Raw genomic sequence first — 15,347 nt, 5'->3', positions numbered from 1 at the left:
CCAGTTTTTTTGCCGCATTATTACCAAAAATTTACGACATAAAATCAGAATATTTACGGTAATAACACAGAAAAAATACGGCATTAAAACCGTAATTATATACCCGGAAAAAAAATTATATATAATTTTATTTAGTTATACATAATTTTATATAATTATATATAACTTTATAAAGTTATAAAAAACATATACAATAACTGTAATAAAAAAAAAAAAAAAAAAAAAAAACCGTCAAGTCGTAGGCTCGATCTCAAGTCCTAATAATTCAACGTCTGATCTGTTAACTATTATGCCAAATCACTTACTTGAAGGTTGGTACGAATTGTATTTAGCCGGATACAAACAAACTTAAGAAAATTGAAAACATCAATTTTCCCGGATAGTGATTTTCACACTTACATTCTTTTGTTTGAATAAGAAATGTGTGAACTAATAGAATAAAATAAAAAATTTTACATTTTGCACATTTTCCATGATTTTAAATGCAGAAGCAAACAAAAAATAAAACCAAATTTTTTACAATTTTCCATTATATCAGCATAAATTTGGCAAAATCGCAGGATGTCTACAGTATCATTACCAAAAAAATACGATTTTATTGTTATAAAATTATCGTATTATTACGGTTTTTATATAGCATTTTTTCGGTAAAAGTTCGGCATTTTTATAGTAATTTTACTGTAGTATTCTGGTAACTCTACAGTTCAAGTACAGTGTAATGTGTCTTGTTGCGTATTCGCGTACTTGCGACTACCTTTATGACGACTGAGTTATTCCCAGCGCCCTCATACTTTAAAATAAAATTGTAAACCCGACGCGGTAAAAACCCGATAATTTAGACAACTACAATAAGATTAGGTTTAAAGTAAAAGGTATATAAAAGTTTATGGTCAATGAGAGAAAATAGAAATAGAAAATATTAAAATAGAAATAGAAATATTAAAATAGAAAATACTCTTAGTAAAAGGTATTTGTTTGATAATATTTTTTTTATGTAAGTTCGAACAATAGAATTAAGTAAAATATTTGTAAATAAGAAATAGAATTGTAAAATTCCAGTTCTAATTCGGCACTCGTAGGAGAAGATTGTGTCAAGACGACTCAACGAGTATTTTCCGACAGTGTTAGTGTTTAATACGCTTAGTGCGACCTTTAAGGTCTTTTCTTACTAACTGTATATTTTTGTTGTGTGATATCATCTAGTTAATTTAATCAGTGCTCACTCGGACAGATTCCCTGGTCCTCAGGGAATCATCCCAAAAAAAAACTATGAATAAAATGTCAGACCCCAACAGAAGTTTCGCATCAGCTGCGAATACAGTAGTGTTTCCGTCAAAAGAACAAGCAGTTATTGTGGATGCCATCGATAATGTTCCAGTAGAAGAATACGCAAGAGCAATCGGAAATAAAATTGGTCCATCAGAAGTGCGGTTTATATCCAAGATTTCCAATAACAGAGTTTGTATATATACTTCGACCAAGGAATTAGCTGGTGAGCTCATCGAGAAACATAAACAGATATTGATAAATGGCCAATTCCTTCCCATTAGACCCTTGCTTACCCGTAATAAGCGGATTATCATTTCTAATGTACAACCATTTATACCTCACTTTGAACTCGAACGCATACTTTTGGCAGATTATAATATTAAGCCGGTCTCAAATATTACATTCCTACGGGCTGGTATCGATAATCAAGCATACTCGCATTGTCTTAGCTTTCGTAGACAGATGTTTGTAACTCCAGAAGATGCCGATTTATTACCTGGTTCAATACAAATAAATTACGAAGGTGTCACAAATTGGGTATACCTATCCGGTGACAGTATGAAATGTTTCCTATGCAAGGAAGCTGGTCACCAGGCTAAAAACTGCCCAAAGACCGATAACAATTTACAAGTAGATAAAACCCAAACTCCTATCCCGCAGACATCATCATCACTCCAAATAAGCAAATCACACTCTGTCACGAAAGCAACTGAACCTACAACACCGATAACTAATGATAACTCTATAATGCCTCCTCCCTCGCACCTTAGTCAAGTACTCAAGCCCTTCTTACCTATTCAAACACCCAAACGACCTCATTCAGACTCTGCCACTACGGTATCAGGTAGATCCGATATCACAGCAAATCAGTCAACCATAAATAAAGACAGAGTAGTAAAAAGCAGTAAAGGAAGAAAAATACTAAAAGCCGACAAGGAAGTAGTACTCAGACACAACTTAGCATTGCTGGAAAAAGAAATAAAAAATAATCAAACTAACTACAAATTTACTTATCTACAAGTTGTTAACTTCTTGGAGAAAGCACTGATAAGTACTAACCCCCTAGAAACTACGAAAGAATTTACAGATGACCCTTCAACTATCATAGAACTGTTACGTCAACTCTATCCGATAATCGAAGATCAAGGACTAAAAAACCGTTTCACTAGGCTAATTAAAAGACTCGGTGATATTACTGATACCGATGATGAGTCATCCCTTGCAACAGATACTAGTACTGAAAACTAAATTTCTATATATAATATTATTAATTATGGAATCTAATTCATCATCAACAAACAAATCTTACAATCTATTACAGTGGAATCTAAATGGTTTACACATGAGAGATGAGAATTTAAAATTATTATTAAACCGTTATCAATCAGAAGTAGTATGTCTTGAGGAAACGCATCTAAAAAATAATAATACGTTTAAAACACTCAAAGAATATAATATTTTTACAAAAAACCGAGTTGATTGTCTTCATGCGAGTGGCGGAGTAGCCATACTTATTAAAAAACATATTCAAAGCACGGAGATTCCGCTATGCACTACACTGGAAGCTATTGCAATTAAAACTGGACACCCATTACACACCACTATCTGTAACATATATATCCCCAACAGTCAGTCGTTTGACATAAAAATACTAAATGAATTACTTGGACAGTTATCCAAACCTTTTATTCTAGTAGGTGACTTCAATAGTCATAGCCAAGCATGGGGTTCCAACCATACTGATAGAAGAGGCGTAATAGTGGAGCATATATTAGACAACCCGGAGATACCACTACTAAATGATGGCAGACCAACTCATTTCTCTACCAGGTCGGGTAATGAAAGCGCTATAGATCTGTCCTTTAGTAGCCCAAGTATTGCTAATAAACTTCAATGGTGTCCCCTAACAGATCTGTATGACAGCGATCATTAGTCTATTTTGATTAGTATAAACGAGCTGAGCGCATACCAAGAAAAACACTATATAGCACCGAAATGGAATTTTAAAAAAGCTGAGTGGACAAACTATACGGCGATGATAAAGAAAGAAATCAATAAACTTCCTCCGCCCTCATCTACTGATAGTTTACCCATTGACACTGTCCTGAATGTTTTTATGGATACCATCCTACAGGTGGCAGATATTTGCATCCCTAAAACTGAAGCATTTCATAACAAGGGCACAAAAAAACTTCCATGGTGGAATAATAAATGTAAGTCAGCCGTCAAAGAAAAAAAAAGTACCTTCAACAAGTATAAAAAACGTAAAACCTTGGAAAACAAAATAGCTTTCAAAAAGCAAGAACCAAGGCCAGGAAAGTTTTTAAAGAAAGCTCACGTCAATCTTGGCATAATCTTATGGCTTCATTTGACCAAAATACAACATTAAATAGCTTCTGGAAATTCTTTAACCGCTATCAAGGCTCAGAGACATCATGGTCCCCCTCAGCTATCCATGACAGTGATGGTAAGATCAAATCATCATCGACGGATATGGTTAATATTTTAGCCAAAACATTTTCCAATAACTCCAGCAACGAAAATTACTCAAGTGAATTCTTGAAACATAAAAATAAAACAGAAAATAATATAAATCTAACAGAATTAATCAACACAGATATAAAAGATAACACAGACACTACCTCTCAAATAAATTCCCCATTCAGTCTATATGAACTCAAGACCTCAGTAGAAGTTAGCAAAAGCACAAGTCCTGGTCCTGATAACTTACCTGCCATATTAATAAAAAAATTACCTCACTCTGGCTTCGTTTACTTGCTGCATCTTTACAACCGAATATGGCTATCACACCAGTTCCTATCAGTATGGAAAAAAGCCATAGTCGTGCCATTAGCCAAACCAAATGAAGACCATACATTAGCAGAAAACTACAGGCCTATATCCCCTGGCGGATCTAATATTACGGTAGGTTTACGGTAGTATTACGGTAGAAGTACCGTAAGCTATGGTAGAAGTACCGTAAGTTACGGTAGAAGTACGGTAAGTTACGGTAAAAGTACCGTAAGTTACGGTAGAGCCACCGTAAAATTACCGTAAGTTACAGTAGAAGTACCGCAACTTACGGTAGAAGTACCGTTAAACTACCTAAGTTACGGTAGAGCCACCGTAAAATTACCGTAAGTTACGGTAGAAGTACCGTGAGTTACGGTAGAAGTACCGTTAAACTACCGTTAGTTACGGTAGAGTTACCGTAACACTACCGTAAGTCACCGTACAACTACCGTAAGTTACGGTTTTTCATTGTGGTGATTATCATTAGGTGTCACGGTGACCCTCCTCTCGAGTGCACATTTCCTTTAACCCTTCGGAACCATCGCATAGAGAGATTCTCTCACACTTTTTTTAAAACTTTTTTTTCTTTCTAAATTCAAATGGAACGACCCCCTGAAACTTTTTTTACCTTACTAAAATTTAATGCTCTAAATGATACTAAAAAAACAAAATTTTTTTAACTTGAAAAATAAAGAAATAAAATTATTTGTTTATTAACTGTGAGAGTTTCTCTCATCGCGTGAGTTAAGTCAGGCACAAAAAAATTGCTGCTCGTATGACTTCGTTTCATTTCGGCTGTCTCCTTGGTTTCTAGCCGCTATTTTGGATGTATATAGATATACAAATAAACAGTATTCTAAAAGTTGTTTACAAGTGTACCTATATACCAGTATTTTAATTAAAATACAAAAAGTAATAATTTGTAAAGAATTATTATTTAATTCTTAGTATTCAAATAAATGATACTATATATTGTATTTTGCTTGATATACAACCTATAATTGTTTAAATATTTTTTAAATTTTGCTCTTGGCGCTTGCGCAATAGTCGTGAGATTTTCTCTCATCATGATAGCATTGACTGTGGTACGGGAGACGTATGTTCTGAAGGGTTAAAATATTTATATGCAGTTATAAATCGAAGTACAGTTATTAGGCAAATGTAATACCGTTAATTTATAATAATTAATTTCCATATACCTCACTCGTCGATTTTGGCAAGCCAAGATATCATGATAAGTCATCTCATGTAAAAATATTGTTGCATCACCGACCTGAGAAAGTTTTTGTACCTGTTACATTAATAACAATTAATTAATCACTCGATGCATCGATGAAAAAAAGTTTTTATAGAAATTGAGTAATTTTTTATGCTATTCTTCAGTTACGTTGATTATATAATATATATATATATATATATATATATATAATTATGATTATAATATATATATAATTTGTAGCAAATGATCTATTTATCTTCAAATTTGGCTTCCGTGAATGAAAAAAATTTATTGAAAATATTCAATTTCATCGGCACTGTTATAAATAATAAGTTTTTAAAATTTATAAACATTAACATAATCTTAAAGTTAATTACCTTGTAAGAAAATGTTTTCGGAAAATCACCCAATTGCTGTACCATTTCATAAATTAGTACAGAATAACCTTTGAGTCACTTTTAGTTCTCTAACCTATTATTTTGGGAATTGATGCTTACTTAGGATTTTATTACTCGAATCGAAAATTAACATTGCGCCATCTGCCAAACAAAGACAAAATGAATCGATAGAAATAGTGTGGAAATAAGGCCCTTACATTTACGCAGCGTGGATTTATCAGAACTTCTCAAGTATGAACAAACATGTCTTATAATTAATCACGTAAACTATTTACCGTGAACCACCGTAATGCGGCAGTGTACGATAGCTAGTAGGCTGTATTGTAATCAACAGTAAAGATATTACTCATAATAGTGAAGAACCAGAACTTTGTTTTGATGATCGCACAAATAGGTACCGTATTTTTATCATAGTTCTACCGTTAATTTACCCTATCTTGCAGTCATGAAATGGCAGGATTGAGTTAGAATTGCGGTAATATTATGGCAGAAGTACGGTAAAATACGGTAGAATGACCGAAAATTACGGTAAATTACGGTAGGGTTACGGTAAATTACGGTAGGTCTACGGAAAGACTACGGAAGGATTACGGTGAATTACGGTAGGATTGCGGTATGACTACGGTAGGGTTACGGTAGAACTACGGTAAGATACGGTATGTTACGGTATATTACCCTCGTACCGTAATCTACGGTAACTTACCGTAATTCTACCATAATATCGGGTCCGCCAGGGTCCTTAACCTGTAATCTATGCAAGATATTAGAAAAAATGGTAAATAAAAGGCTAAAATGGTACCTGGAAAGCATAAGTTGGATATCACCCCATCAGTTTGGTTTCAGAGAACTCAGATCAACAACCGATCATCTAAATCTTTTACAAGCAGACATATGTGAGGCGTTTGCAGAGGATCAGCAATGCATAGTTGTCTCACTTGACTTGGAAAAAGCTTTTGACATGACATGGATACATAGAATAATATGTATACTACGAAGACTGGGACTCAGGGGACACACTCTATTTTTTGTGCTTAACTTCCTAACTGGTCGCTCAATTCAGGTGCGTGTAAATGGAGTGCTATCAGTAACTGAATTGACAGAAAACGGACTTGCTCAAGGAGCAATCCTAAGTGTCACGCTATTCCTTATAGCGATAAATGAGCTACTCTCTATTCTACCTAAGCCTATTAGAGTAAGGGGTTTCGTAGATAACACAACCTTAACATGCTCTGGAAAAATTGACACAATAGTAAAAATTATTCAAGATGGTCTGGACAAGTTAATGGATCACTGTAAAAAAGTAGGCTTCAAAATCTCTCCATCTAAAAGCGAATATATGATTTGCTCTAAAAAGCACACGGATGCAGACACTAAACTGCTTCTTGATAATATTGAAATTAAAAGAAAAAACGAAATAAAAATATTAGGACTTATCTTTGATGCTAGACTCTCATGGAAAATACACATAAATAATCTAATTGGTCAATGCAAACGTGGAATAAATGCGTTGAAAGTCCTATGTTCAAAAAATTGGGGAGCAAATAAAGATATATTAATCACCACCTACAAAGTTATTACAGGGTATTTTTCAACCTTGCCAAGTTTGGCCCCTTTATTAATTTATCTTAATAAGGGCGCCACTGGAAGCTAAGACTCGGCCTTCCAGAACCGGACTTTATACGAAAATGGCCACTGGCCTGATCCCCTGGATCAAATTAAAATAAAATTCAGTCCCTTGGACTTTATACGAAATGGCCACCGGCCCGATCCCCTGGATCATATAAAATAAAATATAGTCCCCTGGACTTTCACGAAAATGGCCACCGGCCTGATCCCCTGGATCTTATTTAAATTAAACGAGTCCCCTCGACTTTTACTATAATTGGCCACCGGCCTGATCCCCTGGATCAAATTAAAATAAAATTAAGTCTCCTGGACTTTTACGATTTATTTTGGCCACCGGCCTGATCCCCTGGATCTTTTAATTAAAACAAATTGGCAACTTGCCAGATCCCCTGGATCTATTATTTTTAAAACGTTTCCACAGGAAGCTTAATTTTTCTCTCACACACACACACGTTTTACATTCGAGTCCCCAGGACTGTATTACACACACACACACGCGTTTACAATTTATTATTTTACTGATTAATTTCACACGCACTTTTATTAATCTCAAATTTATTTAATTGTCCACTGGAGTAAATTTCTATCCGCAATTTTCAATTTATAATTTTACTGACTCTACAATTTTATCCTTTTACATTTTAATAACGACACTTTTATCAACATGACAATTTTATATACTTTCAGTTTTTCAACATCAATTTTTGAGTAAAGAATTTTGTGACGCTGAAAAACTGACGCCAACGACTGACGCTATCTCTCTCTAATTCAATTACAACTAGTCTTCACGTTAATAACGAATTTATACAACAAGAACTGATTTCCATTACTAATAAATTTAATTACTTATATCCTTATTCTTTTATCACTAATTTCACTGCACTTTTAATTTTCAGTTTTGTAAATTTTGTATTTTTATATTTTTCTTATTAAATAAAATTGATTAATTTATTAAATAACAATTCTTTAATGACTAGATTTATTATTTATAATTTCTGGCTCTCCTGCCGAGAAATTAAACTTTTTAATTTATAATTAATGTTTAAGAAATTCTGGCCTTCTTGCCGAGAATTTATCAGGCGGACCGCGTGTAAATTTATTTTGAATTCTGTTCTTCTTGCCGACAATTTATATTTTAATACAATTAAACTGGAAATGGCGACTGCCCACGAATTAATTCAATTATGATATTTCTGATGATAAGGACGGGCAGGTTATTAACAAATAAGATATTAGTATTCGTGGTTATTACGTTAAGTATACTACAGGTATATTACAAAGTATATAGATACAAGATACACGTCCGTTTAGGATGGTGTACTGGTAAGAACTAACCACTATACATAGATTGGCAATGATCATTAGTATAGCTAATACATTCTGGTAATTTCTGGAACATACTAGCACTATGAACTTTGCCCCTCAACATTTTCAATTAGTTAATTTATAATTGGTGGCCACTTGCCGACGATTTATTTACCTCTTTGTAAATTTTCTTTCCAACTTGATCGTGGCGTCCTTTATTTCTCCAGCCTTCCTGCCGATTTCCATTGACCACGTTCTTTCCTCCAACTTCTCTTGCTGTTCACGTGTGGTCACTTGTCCTTGTCTTCTGCCGGTCCGTCCGACTGTGTCCGTTTTCACTTTCGTCACTCCCTTATCAAATCTAAGTTCGCGATCATTCGGCCCTTATCGGAAAATCCACCACTCCAACTTATTTCCTTATTGGGTCTTGGGGACGAGCCCCTTAAATTAGCGCGCCCGGCGACAAGTCGATGAAATAGTAACGCATATGGGGTACTATGGGTAATTAATCAACCGCGGGAAATCAGGTTGATTTAAAGTTGTAAATTTAAATTTTTACCCCGTTACAAAGTAATCATCAGATCGAAAATAGAGTATGGTGCTTCGGTCTATAGCTCGGCTTGTAATTTCACATTAGCCCTACTCGATCCAATACAGACTATATCACTGAACTAGCTATCGGAGCTTTTCGTACGAGCCCCACATCAAGTGTACTTGCTGAAGCACATGTACTCCCACTCGATTTAAGAAGAATGGAACTATCCCTCAAATATACAGCATCAAGTATTTGCTTCAGTAAAAATCCCTTACAACAGCACTTAGAATTCACGGAAATGGATAGTAAATACCAATGGCACCAGCGTCTACCTAAACCACTAACACATAGAGTAAATATCATGAAACAGGATGCGTTATTAAAAAATATCATAGTCCTTCCGAGACAAATACATCCGGTACCACCATGGGAGGATCTTAATTTTACTATAGACCTTTCCATGTTAGAAGAAACTGATGGTAAAGACAATACTCCAACTATCGCCTATAAAAACCTATTTTGTGAGTTACTAGACAAATATAAATGCTGTAACCCCATATATACTGATGGGTCTATGCTGGAAGAAAATAAAGGCTGTGCAGTTATTCGGAATGACCGTGAACTGCTATACAAATGTTACGTCCCAGCCTGCTCATCAGATGGCTCTGCCAATTTTTAAATCTTAAATAATAATAAACCGACCTGAGACCCGCCAAATCGATATATTTAAATAATAGAATTATTAATAATAATATATTTTCTTCATAATAAATATTAATAAGTATGCACTTAAAAATAGTCAAATAGATAAGATATTTTTAATGCATTATAATATTTATTCATCATCGACGATGTCTTTAAAAGAATGTTAATGAATAAAAATAGATAAGAATAATTGTACGACAAATTATGACTGTTAAAAAGAATAAAAAAGTGAAATCAGTTTTTCCACGAAAAAGTGAAAACATTGAAAAACATCGTCCGACTGCTGACGCAACAGCATCCGCGTCGAACGATGATAACGAAACTCCCTCTTTTTGGGAATAAGGCCCTAAAACCTTATCCCACTTTTCTCTAGGGTGTTGGCTCATGTAAAGACATAAAAAGCCGATGCCCAATGCATCACGCAGCTCAGCTCACACTCGTACATTCTCACATCAACCAGAAATTATAGTAGTGCGGTATATAACACGCAAGTAAACTCCCGGTTTAATTTAATTATATTATTCTTTTGACACGAAGTTATTTGTCACATAATAATTGTAAACTCAAGTGTATATTCGTCCAAATTCTTCGACTACTCTATTTTATATGAATAAATCAAACATATTTATTCTTTAAATCACGACTAAGTTTATTTCGAGCTTTCGAGAACTACCCCGTATCCGAAGATCTACAGTCACGTCCAATTCAAATAATTCGCGCCGGTAACTCACAAGCCGACACGACTCCAGGACGTAACACAAACTACCTGATGCCTTTACGATCTTCTCCAGTGAAGCTTTCGCCTTAGATAAAGCCATTGATATAACAATTGAAAATAATCTAGCTAAAACTGTGATCTTCACCGACTCCAAATCAACGCTAGAAGCATTAAAAAATAGAATAAACAAAAATACTAGAATCCATAACCTACTACGCAAAATTCAGATGACAGGAAAACAAGGCAGTGACATAGTACTAGCCTGGATCCCCTCTCACCAGGGCCTTGCAGGAAATGAGAAAGCCGATAAAGCAGCAAAAAAGGCAACATCAGAAGGTTCTAACCATTCAATCGAACCAATTACAATTGATGAATATAAAAGCGTAGTAACTCAGTACATGTGGAACATGTGGGACAATATATGGAAATAAAAAACCTCTGTTCTACACAGTGTGAGGAAAAACGTGTGGGAAACAACACCTAAAGTTTGCAATCGAAAACTGCAGTGTGTCTTCACAAGACTAAGAATCGGCCACTTATCTGCAACTCATTCTCACGTTTTTAATAAATCACCGCCAACTAACTGTACGTGTGGAAAACATTTATTGATCAAACACATACTTGTGGAATGTAAGGACACGGAATTGAAGAGGAAAAACCTGCTAAAGGACATCAAGGAATGCCTGAGTAATCCCATGTATATACAAACAGTGTTTAACTTTCTAAAAAAGCTGAAACTAATCGACAGTCTATAATTATGTAAACTTTATTATTCAAATGTAAATATTTTCTGAGGTCGCTAATAACCATGCAGTTGATGCGACCATAAATAAATAAAAAAAAAAAAAAAAAATTGTAAAATTTAAAATAAGTATGAAAAAGATCCTATAAAAATCCAAAACAGATGGAAACTGTTGGGGCTTTCCCAAATACTTATAGTCTAGACCCTAATGTAAATCTTATCGTAAAAAAGGCCCAGACTCTGAGATGAGTGTCTAAGGTGTTGGCGTGCAGGTAACTGAAACGTCTGCGAACCAAAATTGCGGCACTCTTAGTGCAGATGCACCAAAGGGACTCAAAGCGAGCCCAACTCAAGTGGAGGAACCACGTGATTCCCCCACTCGACCAGTCCTCCCACGCGGGACACCTTCGCCACTCATCTCAAACGTGGGGCACAAAAATCATGTATCAATATTCTCTTCGAGCTTCGAAGATAAGCAGCTTGTAATTTTCTTGTGTTTAAAATAAATTTGTTATAAGTTTCGAATAGAGACCTCGTGTTTTAGTTCACAAGCCTACTAGTTAAATTAAAGAAGCGATTCAATTTCGACAATTTAATTATTATTTAAAATCAAGTTCAAGTCCAACTTCAAATATTATAAAAAATTATAATAAAGAATAATGGTTAAAACAAGTTAATTTTCAACTCAACTTAAAATCAATTCAAATCAACTTTCAATTTTGATTTTACGCGCGATCTTCGTTTTAGCGAGTAGAACGCCACCACGTTCTCAAACGGGCGAATTTCGAACCTCCGAGAATTTTAGACATATTACAGTGGTGACAGTGCGGTGGGATTCGCCGACTCGCGTGTGAAAATTTAAACGAACTCATATTTAAATAAAATCATCTGAAAAGTTTAAGTGATCCACATTATTAACATTCTTCCAATTTCAAGTAAAATACATACTTTTTTTTTCTTCTCGTGGTGAAGTTTTTTTTTCGGATTGGTGTAAAATCTGTGTCTTAAAACAAATACAAAAATTTTATGGTGAACTTTGTGTGACAACTCAAAATAATTAAAAGCTCCTCTCTATCTTGGGTTTTAAAGCGGTTTCCCTAAGATCGGTGGGTAGATACCGGAGACGGGTGGTTGTAGTGGCCGCTAAAATAAAATCCCCTCAACCACGTGCTTTTATTAAATCAAAACAAATCATCATAAGCAGCTACAATATCATTTGGCAACGGACAAGTCAACGACGAATAGCAGAAATCTTCATTCAAGGAACAAGTCAACGGTGGTTAACAGCGATCTCTCTGCAAGGAACGAGTCAACTTCGGCAACAGCGATCTTCACTCACGGAAAATCAACATCACGAATCATCATCATAGTAATAATTTATTGAAATAGACTTTGCAGTTATTGTAAGTTATCAATTACCATTATTTTCTCTCATTAAGTGACCATATAGATTGAAATAATTTTATTATCTGAACCTTTGTGTATGCGTATTTGCGTAATTAATTTAGTTTATCAGAGGTATAACAAATACTGTTTTTAAATTCGTGACGGAGACGCGAACAACCCCTGTACCGTATGCGGTCACCCACTCGTAAAACAAAAAAAATTATAATTTCAAAAGTCCGGAAAAATAAAATGTTGATAAATGTCACTTCAATTAATTTTTAAATTTTTAAATATATAATGGTGTTATTGAATTGCAAATAAAAAAATAAGGGTGTGCCTGGACCAGCTCCTCAGGCTGGATTAGTGCACGTAGGCGCCAGACCGTTTACACAAAACTGACAAAAATAGTTTATCAGGGGGAAATTTGCGAGGGAAGATCCGAGCGAGTAGCCAGTAACAAGGCGGATAAATCGATTGAAATAATAAAAAAAATAAATAATCAGAAAAAGAAAATAAGCACAGTTGAATATAAATAAAATAATAAATCAAATTAAATACAGTAGGGAAAAGACCCAGGAAAATAAACGCTGAGTATTTCCCCGAAAATTGTTGGATTGATTGTTTGTATAAATTACCAAATAAATCTTTGATACAATAGTTGAATTTTAAATATATTAATTATAATCGTTAATTAACCCCTGGGGGTAGAATCTATATTATGCAAAAAAATTCCAAATTTAAATCTAATATTTAAATCATTAATAAAGTATAAATATATTATAATAATTTACTCAAACAAAATAAACAATTCTTCAAGATTAATTAATGTCAATAAAAAAATTATCACAACCTTAAACCTTGGGTTACCTCTTTACACTTTACAGGGGGAGAAAGATACGGTGTACTCTCACTCTCATTCACTAAATTTCCAAAATTAACATAAATTCTTTTGAATAAATAATCATCCCTCTGTCAATAATTATTTATAATTAAAAATATAATATAAATTACTTGACCGCTGGGGTATACAAAAACTGCAAATTATACACAGAAAAGAATAATATAATAATAATAACTCGGGTTTAATTATTTAAATAATAATAATAACTATAATAAACAATAAAATAAATGATAATAATAATTCCGCTATATAATTATTATTATTGTTCAGGAATTTTTCCCCTGAACTATTACGTCGTCGACTCAGGAATTTTCTCCAGGGCCGGCGTATAGCTATAGCTATATGTAAAGATATATGTATAGGTCTATATATCTATACAACCAACTGCTGTAAGCGCGCAGTTTCTCAATTAAACAAAATATAATTTAAACAAAATACAATTATTTTATCATCCCCAATTCTTTTTATACACTGGTCACAGAAATTAAGGGATAGAAAAAAAATCCGAAATTTTTAGGTGATTTTCAACATGCTGTAACTCGGTGAAAAATGGTCGTATGAAAAAAATAAAAAAAGCAAATTGTAGCCTCAAGTTTCTAGTTTTCAGATCTGGACCTCAAAATTTTTTATCATGTACGGTTCCGGAGTAATCATAAGAAAACCAACGAAAAAAAAATTTTCATAATTTTTGCTGGTCTTTCAATACCTCTATGGGCGACAATAAATTTTTTTGAATAATCCGACTGTCTGACTTTTCTCGGAAATTTTATGCCCTTTAATTTGGTGGCCTTAAAAAGTCTCTACGACGATTTGGCGCCGAGTTATCATTGATCAAAGCAAAAAAGTCCATTTTGGCTTTGATAATCAATAACTCCGGATGTATTGGCCGTACAGAGAATAGAAGCAGGGTTTTGAAAACTGGAAAACATTCTCTATAAGGCAAAATTAGTGGCATTTGATGGAAAAATTTTTTTTAAAGCGATATTGTTTGGTAAAAAACAGGTCAAAATTCACAAATTTAAGGATATTCGGAAATCTTGCTATAACTTTGGATATAACGGATGAACAAAGGATATCTTCGACTTTTTTTCAACCTCAAAGTATCTTGAGAAAAACCCTGAAAATTTCAAATCGCTGCGATTTTTCTTTCTTAGTGCCCCGAAGCTTTAAATTTATCGATTTTGTCAAAAATCACCATAATTGGTAGTTTCTCGGTTTTTGTTCATTTGTTCGATTTGAAAATGGTTTTTTTACCGATAATCTTCATTTCTTCAATCAAAAAGATGGATTATCGAAAAAAATTGGAAAAAAAAAAATTTTGAAAAAATTTTTTTTTTTTTTTCAAAATTTTTTTTTTGTTGTATCTGCAATGATTTATCATTGTCAAAAAAAATTCCTAAAATTTTTTTTACCGCTGTAACTGCATCTGCTTTAAATGTCAACTTAACAAACATACGCTTTGGGTAACTCTAATGCCGGCGGTCCATTTTCAAATCGAACAAATGAACAAAAACCGAGAAACTACCAATTATGGTGATTTTTGACAAAATCGATAAATTTAAAGCTTCGGGGCACTAAGAAAGAAAAATCGCAGCGATTTGAAATTTTCAGGGTTTTTCTCAAGATACTTTGAGGTTGAAAAAAAGTCGAAGATATCCTTTGTTCATCCGTTATATCCAAAGTTATAGCAAGATTTCCGAATATCCTTAAATTTGTGAATTTTGACCTGTTTTTTACCAAACAATATCGC

The sequence above is a fragment of the Microplitis mediator genome, chromosome 8, assembly GCF_029852145.1.
Source record: "Microplitis mediator isolate UGA2020A chromosome 8, iyMicMedi2.1, whole genome shotgun sequence".
In the NCBI taxonomy this organism is placed as follows: domain Eukaryota; kingdom Metazoa; phylum Arthropoda; class Insecta; order Hymenoptera; family Braconidae; genus Microplitis; species Microplitis mediator.
Note: the sequence above shows the minus strand (reverse complement) of the source record.